This window comes from Melitaea cinxia, chromosome 17, assembly GCF_905220565.1.
Source record: "Melitaea cinxia chromosome 17, ilMelCinx1.1, whole genome shotgun sequence".
NCBI classification, from domain to species: Eukaryota; Metazoa; Arthropoda; class Insecta; order Lepidoptera; family Nymphalidae; genus Melitaea; species Melitaea cinxia.
Window position 1 is genome coordinate 5,909,118 of NC_059410.1, and position 14,884 is coordinate 5,924,001.

The following is a 14,884-nucleotide window of genomic DNA, read 5'->3' on the forward strand; positions in this document are numbered from 1 at the left end:
ACAGAATTAAATATAAAAGAATTAATTTGAAATAAGATATATTCAATATAAACTTAATATTATTAAACTATTCATACAAATACATTTCTTTAAGTCAGATTTTTATAATTTTAAAAGTTATAATTTCGAAATACGTAGAAACTGACGGCACAAAAGGCTCAGGTGTCAGTTTGTAATTTCAAAACGTCTGAAGTTAATAATGTTCATTGTAAAACTTTTGATTGAAAAGCAGAAATACCTACATTCCTTTGATATACCGTACCTATAACTTCCGTGAATTATGAATGTATTTGTCTTTGTCTTTTTGTTATATTATCTACACTTACATAGATATAATTTTTATAATGTGACAAATATTTTAGGGTTTTATAAAATCACTAATAACTATTGCATTGCTATGTCTAAAGGTACACACACTATAAAAAGTTACAAAACATTTGACAGTTTACAATTAAGAAAGGAAAGAAAAAAAACTTGACTTTGGATAGTATATCGTTCAAATGAACAGGCGACGAACGGGGGTGCGTAGGAGGCGCTACTTAATTCGCCTCCAGTAACGCCCCTGTGCCCGTGTCGGGCCGGGATGGGAACCCGGTCCTGCTAGACACGGCGTCGTCAGGATTGTTCAGAGGTGAGCCGGACAGTCCCCATGGAGGAGAAGTCTGGCCTTTTCGCCAAGGCCATCCTGTCGCTGGAGAGATCCTGTTGCCCGCAGATCCGGGATACTCCAAAAATTAATATTTATTTTAACATTAAATGCTAATCGAAATTCCTATAACAAAAAAAAAAAAAAGAAAAACATGATTATTTTTCAAATATCATTTACATGGTCACATAACAGAAACATATTGTAAACTATGAGACCAACTAGATTACCGCTCTTGACCCTCGTCACACTTTTGTAAATTACCTTTCATTTGTTCAATATTGGAAACATTAAGTTTTAATTTTAAGTGTTAGTTTTTTTTTTATTTTAAATTAATAAAAAAAAATGCATTGATCGCTCTTCTTCTTCTCTTCTTCTTTAAGACTTAAGACCTTCTTCAACTTTCCCGACCTTCTCTACTTAATAGAATGAAGTACTTTACGCACTATCTTCAATTAGTCGTAACTTTAATAGGATGTAGTACTTACAGTTGATTTTGTTTATTATTTTCTATTAGCTTGGCAAACAAGCGTAGGTACTATCTGCCTGATGGAAACCGTAACCGTAGCTTATGGACCCTAACAGATAGAGAGAACCGGAAGATTACTTGAGAACAGATTTTTTTATGATTGTCTGTAAGATTAGACTTAAGACACTTTCCCAGTCGTACTGCTTCAAATTTTGAGTTATGGTGTTTCCTCCTGTGTTCTTTCTCATTAGATGTGGCGAATCGATTTGTCATTGGAATTGTATTTCGCTGTATATATTTATATATGTTGTTTATACATGTTTAAATACGTAGGAGATTTCGATTATCATTATAATATAGCTATTTAAAGATTTTTTACAACTAATACTTTAAGATTCCACGTACAATATGACGGGCTTGTAAACCATTAATTAAAATTCATATAGTCTCCCTAATCGATAATTTAGTGAATAACATATGAATATATATATATATATATATATATATATATATATATATATATATATATATATATATATATATATATATATATATATATATAGTTACACGAAATACACAACACATAATACAGAATACAGTTAGAACGAAATGGTACAGATTGGATGATAGGCAGGTGGCTGCAGAATTCCGGGAAAGAGTGGTTGGTAAAATGATAGAGATGGGAGATATGGTGGGGATGGGAGTAAACGAGTGCTGGAGTGAGATGGCAACGTGGGTGCGAAGTGTGGCAAGGGATGTCTTAGGGGAAACGAAAGGGAAAAGGAAGATAGAGAAGGATACATGGTGGTGGAATGAGGAAGTACAGACGATTTTGAAAGGAAAGAAGAATGCTTTCAAAGAATGGAAAAGAGTGGAAGATGGAAATGACAGAGAAAAGAAAATAAAAAGATCAGATTACCAAAAAATTAAAAAGAAGGCTAAGAAAGCAGTCGCTATCGCAAGAGCCCACAAGGTCAAAAAAAAAAATATTTTTAGAATATCAAGAGAGAGAGAGATGAATGCAAGAGATGTAAACCATATGAAATGTGTAAAAGATGAAGCGGGGAAGATCTTGACGGACGATGAGGAAATAAAAGAACGCTGGAAGAGATACTTTAATAACTTGATGAATGAAGAAAATGAATGGAGCGGAGTGTTAGAAAATGTACGAAGTAATGAAGGAATGGTGAAAGAGGTAAGTATAGAGGAAGTGAAGGTGGCAGTGCAGAGTATGAAGAATGGAAAAGCAGTTGGGCCAGATGGTATACCAGCGGAAGTATGGAAGTTTTTGAAGGCGGATGGATGGAAGTGGCTGACTTTATTTTTCAATAAGTTGCTGCAAGAAGAGGTCATACCCGAGGAATGGTGCTACAGTTCACTGGTGCCCATTTTTAAAAATGAAGGTGACATACAGGACTGCAGCAGCTATCGGGGAATAAAGCTCATGTCACATAGTATGAAGATATGGGAGAAAGTGATAGCGCGACGAATGAAAGAAGAATGTGAGGTCACACAGAACCAATTTGGATTTATGCCGGGCCGGGGAACTACGGACGCCATATTTGCACTCCGCCAACTCTGCGAAAAATATCGACTCGCACAAAAAGACCTACATATGGTGTTCGTAGATCTGGAAAAGGCATACGATAGGGTCCCCCGTAAGGTTCTGTGGTGGGCTATGAGAGGGAAAGGAGTGCCAGAGAAGTATGTACGACTTGTTCAGGCGATGTATGATAGAGCTAGCACCCACGTCCGGTCCGAAGCCGGGGTAACTGACAAGTTCAGTGTGGCTGTAGGTTTGCACCAGGGGTCGGCTTTAAGCCCGTATCTATTCCTCCTGGTAATGGATGTTCTAACATCAGACATGCAGGAGGAAGCACCCTGGTGTATGCTGTTTGCTGACGACGTTGTTCTTGTCGGAGATAATGTCCTTGAGGTACAGAGCAGACTGGGAAAATGGCAGGAAAGACTGGAGGGCGCGGGATTGAGGATAAGTAGGTCTAAAACCGAGCACTTGTTCTGCGATTTCAGCGGTTCGTCCGGTTTTTCCCATATTGCCTTGGATGGTGTATCCCTACCAGTCTGCTCCGACTTCCGCTACCTTGGGTCATTAATACAAAATGACGGCAACATAGACCGTGACGTGAAAAATAGAATAAATGCGGGATGGATGAAATGGCGACAGGTCTCTGGAACAGCTTGTGATCCACGAATGCCCCTTAAACTTAAGGGGAAAATCTATAAAACGATCATAAGACCTGTCGTAATGTATGGATCGGAATGTTGGGCAACAAAAGTGACGGATGAAAGAAGAGTGCACGCAGCCGAGATGAGAATGCTAAGATGGATATGTGGAGTAACGAGGAAAGATCGGATTAGAAATGAGTATATAAGGGGAAGTTGAAGGGGAAGTGGGAAGAAGAAAGTAGCACCCGTGACAGAGAAAATGAGGAGCAATAGGTTAGCGTGGTATGGGCATGTAATGAGGAGGGATGACCGCAATGTCGGTAAAAGAATGTTAGGGATGAATGTCGAAGGACGAAGAGCGATCGGCAGACCGAAAAAGCGATGGATGGATTGTGTGAGTGAGGATATGAGAAAGAAAGGAGTAAGCACTGAAGTGACGAATAATAGAGAGGAATGGAAGAGGAAAACATGTTGTGCCGACCCTACATAAGTGGGATAAGGGCAGGGAGACGATGATATATATATATATATATATATATATATATATTCTGTATGTATTCTGTATTGGTCTGATTATTAAATCGTACCTATATCGGATTTTCTAAATTCTTATTTACGTATATGAAATGGAATTGAAGTTTCATGCGTCATGTCATGAATGTCCAGCGGATATTATGCTGTAGGCGACGTATCGAGAGCGAAATGAATTTTGAATAGCGATAAAACTGTTTTCAGGAGACATAAATATGTAGTGTAGGTAATTTTTGAAGACAAATGCATAGAAAAATATATAAAGCATTGTCGTTATATCAATAAGTCAGTAAATGACAATAAACAACTGACCACCAGTCTATAAAATCAACGAAGTCCTATTATAGGCATGACAAGGATATCATAACCTAGTTTTAACACATCTAAAAATGATCTACAGAAATTTTTAATATTTCTTACCATTTAAAAACCGACGCCGCGTTGGCGCAATGGCCACAGCTATGGATTGTGCCTGTTGAGCTGGCGGTTGCGGGTTCGATCCCCGCACATGACAAACATTTATATTGGCCATACAGGTATTTGCCGTGGTCTGGGTGTTTATGCAGTTCTTGTGGGTCTCCCCACCGTGCCTCGGAGAGCACGTTAAGCCGTCGGTCCCGGTTGTTATCATGTACACCTGATAGCGATCGTTACTCATAGTAGGGAATATATCCGCCAACCCGCATTAGAGCAGCGTGGTGGAATAAGCTCTGATCCTTCTCCTACATGGGGAAAGAGACATATGCCCAGAAGTGGGATATTACAGGCTGAAGCGTAAAATGGTTGTATTTGAAGTAAAATGTCAATAATATGCGCGTTTAATTACAGTGAGTCTGTAATAATTGCATATTTTTCACGGTTCGTATTCTCTTTTAAAGCATAGATGTAATTATAAATTTTAAACAAATTGTATTTAGTTCACCGTGTGCAACTACGGTACTAGTATATAATGATCATGTTCAAAAATATTAAAGGCCGCAAACTTAGACTTAACAAGTCTTAGAGCCTAACGAGCTCCATTACAATAAGTGGCTGAAAGTTCTGGGCGCTTTTTGATATTCAAGCTACCTTGATGAATGAAATATAAAGTCAACGGCACCCAGTAGGATGTGTATCCTGCGTGTAGGGGATTCGAAAACACACAAAATACAATAACAAACGCCTAGACCACAACAAACGATAATACGGCCTATAACATTTGTCGAATGCGGAAACGAAAACTCGCCAGAATATCAGTTTTTATGACCGTTGACCACAGTGCTAGCATGTCAAACTTCTCATATATTCCACATATTTGTGTGTATATTTCTCATATTTTCACAAGTTTCAAATAGTTTCCACATTCAATTTAATTATGAAACTGTATTGAAATTTCCTGTAAATACGCGAAACCACTGCAATTCTGTATCAGAAATCTACAAAACTGACATCCAGGCAAACATGTATGCATTCATGCATTTAGCCTGTATTATGCCACTGCTGGGCAAAGCTGCTCCACTGTAAGTATACTATGAGTAACGATCGCTAGCAGGTATTTATGATAACAACCAGGGCCGACGGCTTAACGTGCTCTCCGAGGCACGATGGGGAGTCCCACAAGGACAGACATCCAAACCGGAAAGAAATATTTGTACAACTACAAATATCCATCCCGAGTGGCATTCAAACTCCTTCGGTGTTTTAGGTGGTTACTCCCCGCCTAGAAAAAAAAGTCAGGCTCAACAAATCAAGTATGGTAAGGCATACTGGATCAGGACCCGGTCGGTCCAGATAAGGATAGCCTGATGTAAAATATAATCAAGTATGGTAAGGCATATTGGATCAGGACGGGTCCGGTTCAGATAAGGATAGTCTGATGTAGAATATAATCAAGTATGTTAAGGCATACTGGATCAGGACTCGGTCCGGTCCAGATAAGGATAGCCTGATGTAAAATATAATCAAGTATGGTAAGGCATAACTGTATAAGAACCAGGTCTGGTCCAGATCAGGATAGCCTAAAAGAAATTATGCGATCTGATCTATCAGGAACAGTCTAGCAGGGAGTCCATTTCTACACAGTGGAGCAGTCGTAAGTAGTAGGAAGTAGTTAATTAGTGGTTAATTATTAGTAGTTAATAAATCAAATTTAATTAATAATAATAATTAATTAATAATATAAAAATAAATAAAAATAATTGATATTTAAAGTAAAAACAAAAATAAATAATACATTGGGAAAAATAAACGGGAATAAATTTAATAATAATTATGAACAGTAACATATTTATAATATCAATTCACTTTTTTTTATTACAATTTTTTCAAGAATATACATTCGTGTTTTTTAAAAGGATCGGTCTAACCTAACCTACCCGAACCGGACCAGGCAAGGTATGTAACGCAGATGATTGATCTGGACCCGATCAAGAAATCTCATCTCATCCTGATCAGGTCCAGACAAATCTTCTGCGTTACATACCTTATCCGGTCCAGTCCGGAACACGAAAAAATTTCTACTCGGGTTGCAACACTACTCCAAAGCGGTTGTTAAAAGATAAACATACTTACGGCTAATAAAAATATTTCTCATGAGCGGGCATCAATCCCGTAACAACTAGCGCAAAAGTTAGTCGACATGATTCTGGATTCGTCTTTAAAATTCGTCTTTCTAACGTCTCTCTCGCTGTTACATTGTTGGTATACATTGTTATGAATACGAGGACAGGAATCATATGAGAAATGGGATCGAGTTTTATTTCCGTTCATTGACCTTGATATAATTGAAAATGTTTTACCTATTTGGAATATGATGCTGGATTGAAAAGATCGCTAATGGCAAATAAAATGGACGTTAAAATATATACGAAAACAAGGTAAAAATATAGAATTCATTAAGAGCAATGAAATATTTTGTAGTTATAATACCTATGTTGTTATTTATTCCCTCTACTAACTAAAAAATAAATTATATATAAACTAATTAATAAATTATTTTGGCGATAATTTTTTTTTAAACCAAGTAAAAAGTTGTTTATCAGACCAAGTATTTTGAGATCGAACATTTAGCTTGTTAAGGTAACAACTTTATTATATATATAATTACGAGTATTATGATTCGAAGAGTCGTGTTACTCTTGAATTTTTTCATCACTATTTGTTTGTAATTAAACTTTTCTCTATTTTCTTTTTGTTTTAGTCATTACAAAGATCGCATCAACATAGCAATATAGCAAGTTCAAACATATATATATTATGTAAATTTCGTATTTTATAGACAATATGCAGTTTTATAGCCCATTTCTCTAAACAATTAATGCAAAATTTCAAAATAAACTTAGCAATTAATCATAATAGCGGAAAAAAAACAAAAAAATATATATATTTCACTCTATTATACTCGTAATGTACAGTTGTAATAAAATAGTTTATTAATTGATTATATCGGTCGGTAAGTAATACCGATATTAATCTATTGAAAGTTAAAAAGCAGAAAATTATTTATAGTAATAATTAAAAATATTTATAATGAACTAAACAGACTTGCTCCGTACGGGTTTTGTACAAGAAATATAGCAACAAAATGAATTATTTTTATCCTATTTTATCCGCTACCCCACGGTCAGTCGCTGATGCTGAAGCAGCGTAGTGAGTTAAGCTCCAACCCTTCAAATACATGGAGGATAAGGCCCCAGCAGAGGGATTTTACAGGCTGAATCAGTTTATAGGAATATACATAAAATTGTTGAATCATTAACTCATCACGAAATCTCAAAGACCGCTGGGCGCATAAAGATGAAATTTGGCAGAGAAGTAGTTCATAAATAGTAGACGTCCGCTGAGAATGGATTTTTCGATAGGGCCGGATCGGATTATAGGGGTCTCTAGACTCGCACAAGTTTGTTTGAAAGCTCTTAATTTTTAGTGCTATAAGCTTAATATAATATCTTAGATACAAGACTCAACTAAATGAGTGCAGTGGATTGGAATAATAATAAAAGAGAAGAAATTAATGAGTGTTTTTGATTCAAACATACGGAATTATAAAGTCGTTCGATATATTTATCGAATTAGCGTTGGAGCGTTTAGCTGTGAAATTTAATTAACGTAGTTTCAAATACGATAATTGATTTTTCATTTCATGTCATATTTCAGTCACTAAATATTTGGAAGCTTGGATCGGGTGCTTTATATAAAATGAATATATACTTATTGGTACGTATTAATAGACATAATATATAATATATATATATATATATATATATATATATATATATATATACATATATATATATATATATATATATATATATATATATAATTAGAGCTCTGTTTTTAATTAATTTTATTATTTATATAATTTCATAGAACATAATAACTTTTAGAAATTACAGCAGTAGGAGTTTTTTATTTATTTATTTTTGTACAAAACACGTATACTCTCCGTAATTACTTTCTACAAAGTTTTAGATACCTTTAAAAAAAGATCGGCCAGAATTGTTTCAGCTGTTCTAGTTCAGTTACTTAGTAATGCATTTAGCGATTAAATTATTTATTAGTAGATTTCTGAGAGAATCTATAAAACAGCTTCTTTCTATAAATAAATAAATTAATTAATTAATTAAAAACTATGAACGAAATCAGACTATGCGTTACAGAAATATGATGAGCTATTTTTATTTTTATCCATCCTCTTAAAGAAACCGTTGTGAGTTTTGGGTTAAAAAGTACCCAAGCTCATTTAAATACATTTAGTAGTCTCGGGATGACGCACGGCCAAAGATAAAGACAGAAAAATGAAGAAAAATATTTTTGGGTCTAATATCGTTTGTAGTCAGTCCTTCAGAAAGCCCTATATTTATAAAGCACAGGATTTAAAATTTTATATAATATAAGAGTAGCTTAAATTACATTTAACTATTTTCTAGTAAGTAAAAAATAATTACGAATGTATATAACAATTTTTTTTATCGTACTCGATATAGATTACAGACAATTTTGTTTTAAAATTAATATTTTTTTTTTATTTTTTTCTCTAAAGTATAGCCACTTTTATCTATATACCTATAAAACCAACGTGCCATGACAATAGCATTAATTTTAATGCCGAACATCTAATGATTTATTACCATGGTTAGTGTTATAGTATACCCATATCAAGTTATATAATATAATTAATTTCGTTATAAATTGTAGTACGTCAGAAAAGTTATATGAGTTTATTACAAGTTTGTATCAAGCGACGCAGACGGTGCAGAATCTATGCGTAGTTATGCAAATCTGACAAGACAATATTATAGTCTAACTAGACTTGATCTTCACCCATCTACTTAATGGATAAAAATTAAATTACTGTCAGCAGTCAGTTAGCTCAGCCTATTGTAGTCCACTGCTGGACATAGGCCTCCCCAAGTTCGCGCCGGACATCCCGGTTTTCCGCAATCCTCATCCTGGCCAAGGTATATTATATTCGGCAACTACCATGTGTCATTATTGAATTTTTATCTTGTTCCAGCCTTTTCAGTTGATTTTTGATTAGTTGCTTTATATGCAGGCGGTTTTTTTACTATTATTTTATTTACATTTATTTAGTCTTTTATTTTTATATTTTGGTAAACCAAAAATAAAAAATATTTATCTGAGAGCAACTGTCTAATCCTTAAGTATAAAATATTTGCTTATATTGCTATTTTGATTTTTTTCTTTTCAGTTGCTTTCCTTCTGTCTTCTAGAAGATGTCATGAGTCAAACGCTATTGAGGGAACATAAGCCGTCAAAAACATCAAAACATTTTTATATTACAAATTGGGATAAATACAAGTTACCCGCACCAGTAGACGCTAACATTATGAAGAAGATATTAGAGAGAATTGCTCTTTATAAGATGGTGCAATACTGTCCATTTAGATATATGAGTGATTGTATAAATAAAAACACAGATTATATTATTAAAACGATAATTAGTAGGGTTATCTCTGAATATAACATAATGAAACATACATGAAAATAAATAGACATAATTGAAGAAATACAAAATAAATTCTTTAAGAGATTGAAAATCAAATTTGGCTCTGATTCTTTTACTAAGTTTACTTCCCTTGAAAATCGTAGAGAACATAGAGATCAGCTTTTTATCTACAAATTAATTAATAGCTTGGTAGACTCTCAGTACCTACTAAGTAGGGTATCGTTTAGGTGCCTCAGTTATTGCACAGATCCCGGACAACTTTCTCCACCTCTGTCTCCAGGAAAAGGTATTGTGGCAACTCATTTCTCGCAAGATCGTGTCATATCTATGACAACCGGTATAATGACATCGACTTATTCAGCAGTGGGTTCAATAAGTACAAGTAATTATTGAAAGGGGGAAAACAGAAAAAAAACTGATCGAAGTTTGAGTTAATGATCAAAATTATTGTTATTTTTGGCTGTAGGTATTATTTGGTTTCCAAAATTATTTCTAATGTGATTTTCTAGTTTGTAATGTTCAATTTATCTTCTAATATATAAAATTCTCGTGTCATGGTGTTAAACATTGAACTCCTCCGAAACGGCTTGACCAATTTTAATAAAATTTTGTGGGCATATCGGGTAGGTCTGAGAATCGGCCAACATCTATTTTTCATACCCCTAAGTTATAAGGGGGGGGGGGGGATTAAGCGGGTTAATAACATATATGGCAAAGAAACGTTTGCGGAGTCAGCTTATATATTTGTTTTGGTTTTTTTTTTTAATATTATGTATATGTCATATGTACAATTATATTTTATTGTATTTTGTTGTGTTGTAATCTACTGTGTATATTTCATATGTACCTAATATTTTTGTTTATGTTTTAAGTAATAATTTCACGTTTTAGATATAACTAAAAACTTTGCTGACTTATTAAACGTTGTTAGTTTTTTGTGAAATAATTGTATTGTTGTATACTGCTTGTTTCCCAATAAATAAATAAAAAAAGAAACACTATTTAAATTCATGAGTCACGTTATAAGTTTATAAATTCATTTACTGGATATGTATATTATTGTCAATGACTTTTGCTGTTCCGTCCTTTTTTCTGTCGTACGTTTATATTTTTATATATTACCTTTATATGTATATGTATGTATATTTACGTTTATGATTATATGCCTATATATGTTATGTATACCTCCACGCCGTCTAATTCTTTGTCATGTTGATGAATGAATGTTGAATGAGGTTGTCTGGAAGAGATCGCTCTTTTAGCGATAAGACCGCCTTTTGTACATGTTTATATTTTCCTTTCGATGTAAAAATTTTCTGTGTTAGTGTATAAAAAAGAGTATTTGTATTTGTATTTGTAATATAATGGATAAATATCTAGAGACAATATGGATATCAAAGGACATAAAAATTAGGTACTTTTGGTGTTATTCTTAAAAAACAAATTACAAATAATAAATGAATATTCTTTTTATTTTATCTAAAATTAGTCGTAACAATTAAATTAAACTATGTCATTAATTTTTAGTAATATAAACATTTTTTAAATTATTTTGTCTTGTATAAAGAAGCATATCGGCACTTTGCCGTTTGTTTTGATAAATACAATATGTATAGACGTGTGCTCGCGTCTAATAAGCGAGATCACTAGCTAAATCATCACTATCAGTCCTTCTTCGATAGGAGTCTGGTAAAACTAAACTATACTACCGATCTTTTTTTTCTTCTTTAAACAACTAGGTCGACAAAGAAGCGTACGGTTCGCCAGATGGTAAGCGATTGCCGTAGCTTACCCTGATGGTAAGCGACGCCTGCAACACCAGAAACATCGCAAGCGCGTTCCCGACACAATCCCCAATACCTCTCAGGAGCTCTGGTCACCTTACTCACCAACAGGAACACAACACTGCTTGAAAACAGTATTATTTAGTTCTGATCTTCGGTCGGTAAGGTTACCTACCATAGTCGGGCTGCTCCATATTTTGAGCAGGAAATTTTCTGCTGTGCCCTACCTCAGTTATCTAATCAGATCAGAGATGAGATCTACTAGTATATTATGATTATGTAAATAAAGTAATAAACTTTCAGTAATTATTATAATATTACAAATAACATCTCGTAAAATATATTGTTACAATTAATTAACTTACGTGAAGAAATACGTTATTGTATATAAAATAAAAATAATTGACTATTTCTTATCTCAGCATGAGTTGCTAATGTTTTGATGAAAATGGCCAGTAATATTGACTAAACTTAATTCGTAGTGATAGTCACGTGTCATAAATCGACAGGAAAGTGGCGAATCAACGGATATTAATAGACAGCTAATTTATTATTAAAAACTATACTATTTACAAATTGATAATATCAGACATATTCTTTATCTAAAGTATTCTAAAAATACATTATCGTGAACTTTGTCGATGAAAAGATCATTAATGTATTGAGAGTTGGTATATAAGGTATGATGTTTATTTCGCACACTTCTGCCTATCGCAGTCCACTGCTGGATATAGACCTCCACAAGTTCGCGCCAAAAATGGCGTGAACTCATGTGTGTTGCCCATAGTCCCCACGCTGAGTTGGTGACCGCAGGGCTGGCTTTGTCGCACCAGAGACGCTGCTGCCCGTCTTCGGCCTGTGTATTTCAAAGCCAGCAGTTGAATGGTTATTCCGCCATCGGTCGGCTTTTTGAGTTCCAAGGTGGTAGTGGAACTGTGTTATCCCTTAGTCGCCCCTTACGACACCCTTGGAAAGAGTGGCTATATTCTGTACTGCCGTAACCACACAGCCTAAGATGTTTATTTAGACTTAGATGTTTATCAGATAAATAATTCCGACTCAAGTCATCGTGTTATATGTTGCGATAGTTAACTAGATTTTAGTCCTTTTTTCTATAACTTACCAGAAATTCTTTTTATGTGGAGTTGGGTGGCAAAATTATTACCCATTTGTGAAACATAGCTGTCTTTCTTGCTAGATAACTGAATGCTGAAGCCGTCAGACTCCAGTGACGCACGGGGCGCCCTAGCGGCTTGTACGGCTTTATTCTGGCACACGGGTGTAGGAGCTATCTTAGCCAAGGCAGCTTCTTGAGAGCCAGTGCTGTCGCGTCTGCTTTTTTTATGGTCTAAGAGCATACTCGGCGTACACCCCATTCTGATTGGCACTACACTTTGGCACTAACACTGACGCACGGCGGAGTCATCTTTGAGATCTGCAACAAGGAATATCTATATAAAACCATAACAGTATTTTGAATAGCACCACTAGTTGAAGACAAAGGCTTAATGGTAAAAGTATGGTAGGTGTATGTTTTAGTCATCATTTATACTTCTGTACATGTTCGAATACTGCTGTTACTACACAAACAGAAGAATTTTTGTAAAGTAAATAATGAGGGGTCATTCAAGTATTACGTAAGCAGCGATTGAAGGGTCTTTATTTTTCTTATTTTTGATGACAAGGGGACGGGTCTAGATGGTGGTTACGTCAGCAGTGTTTGTATATTATTTCTTGTTTTGCAAAATTTGGTAGGTTTTAATTCAACCATACATCTGGATACTCTAGTTGTCAATATTAAATATTGGAACATTAATTATGTATAACAATAAAAAAATCTGAATAATTTAAAATGTTTAAACCAATGTTTAATAATAATTTACTCAGTGGGAGTCGAGTTATTAGTCAAGGGAGTGTCGGTGTGTCGTAGTGATTTAAAATCACAAAAAAATGTCCAACTACATATCAAGCATCAATTACAAAGATATATTCAAAATTCAATAGAACAAGTGACCTCGTTAACATATACAAATAAAGCGTTAAAGTTGACTTTATATTTCAAATTGAAATTCTGTCACACGATTACGGCTAGCAGGTAACATTCTATACACAAAGTTTTAAGTGATTTTGCCAAATAAGAAACAGGATAATATTAGCTCTAAATTTTACGTTTCAAATATATATTCAATTTAACAACACGAGAATACGTTTAGATTACTAAAAAAAGAAGAAAAAGTAAGAAAAGTAAGAAAGATCTTTTAAGTAGATCTCATCTATACATATAGATATATATTTGTATCCTAAAATAATAAATAGTCTTAGGTTGCTAAAAAGTTTACTTATAAAAAAATCAGTTTATCCTTTTTTTTAATAACGTGGTGTAATTAATTTGAGTTCTATTCCCAAAGGATGCCAATGGGACTGTTACTTGACTTCGCTTTGACAGGGTTGTATCTCAGGTCCCGTATTTTTTACTAATTACAAAATGTTCGGCATATTACAACGTAAAGAGTAACGTAAGGACAAGATTCATGAAATGTATATCTAAAGTTTGTAAAAGTTTTAAAAGACGAAATTAAAAATCAGTTTTTCTGATTATGCTAAAGATGTCGAAAAGTTTTATTAATAATTTCTAACTTAGGCTTATGTTTCATTTTTGTATTTAGATTTTTTTTCCAATTTAAAGTTTTATAATTACAAAAATTATCTTTGGGGCTGTTTGATACTGATTTCATTTTAGCGTCGTTTTCGTTCATATCTTTTATAATATTTTTTTTTCTTTGTCTGTTTTAATTCAAATTATCTATTCTTTCATTCATTCATTACAGCCTATACAGTCCACTGCTGGACATAGGCCTCCACAAGTTTACGCCAAAAATAACGTGAACTCGTGTGTTTTGCCCATAGTCACCACGCTGGGCAGGCGGGTTGGTGACCGCAGTACTGGCTTTGTCGCACCGAAGACGCTGCTGCCCGTCTCCGGCCTGTGTATTTCAAAGCCAGCAGTTGGATGGTTATCCCGCCATCGGTCGGCTTCTTAAGTTCCAAGGTGGTTGTGGAACCTTGTTATCCCTTAGTCGCCTCTTACGACACCCACGGGAAGAGAGGGGGTGGCTAAATTCTTTAGTGCCGTAGCCACACAGCACATCTATTCTTAATGTCGAATTAATTATACACACATCTTTGCGTATGTATAATAATTGTTTTAGTTAATCGCCAACACGACAGCACAGAATTAGACAGAAAGTTCAAAAGTAGACAGCTAACGATAGATTTTCAAAAAAGGAATAGCGTACCACCAATAATGACTTCTTCGTTTG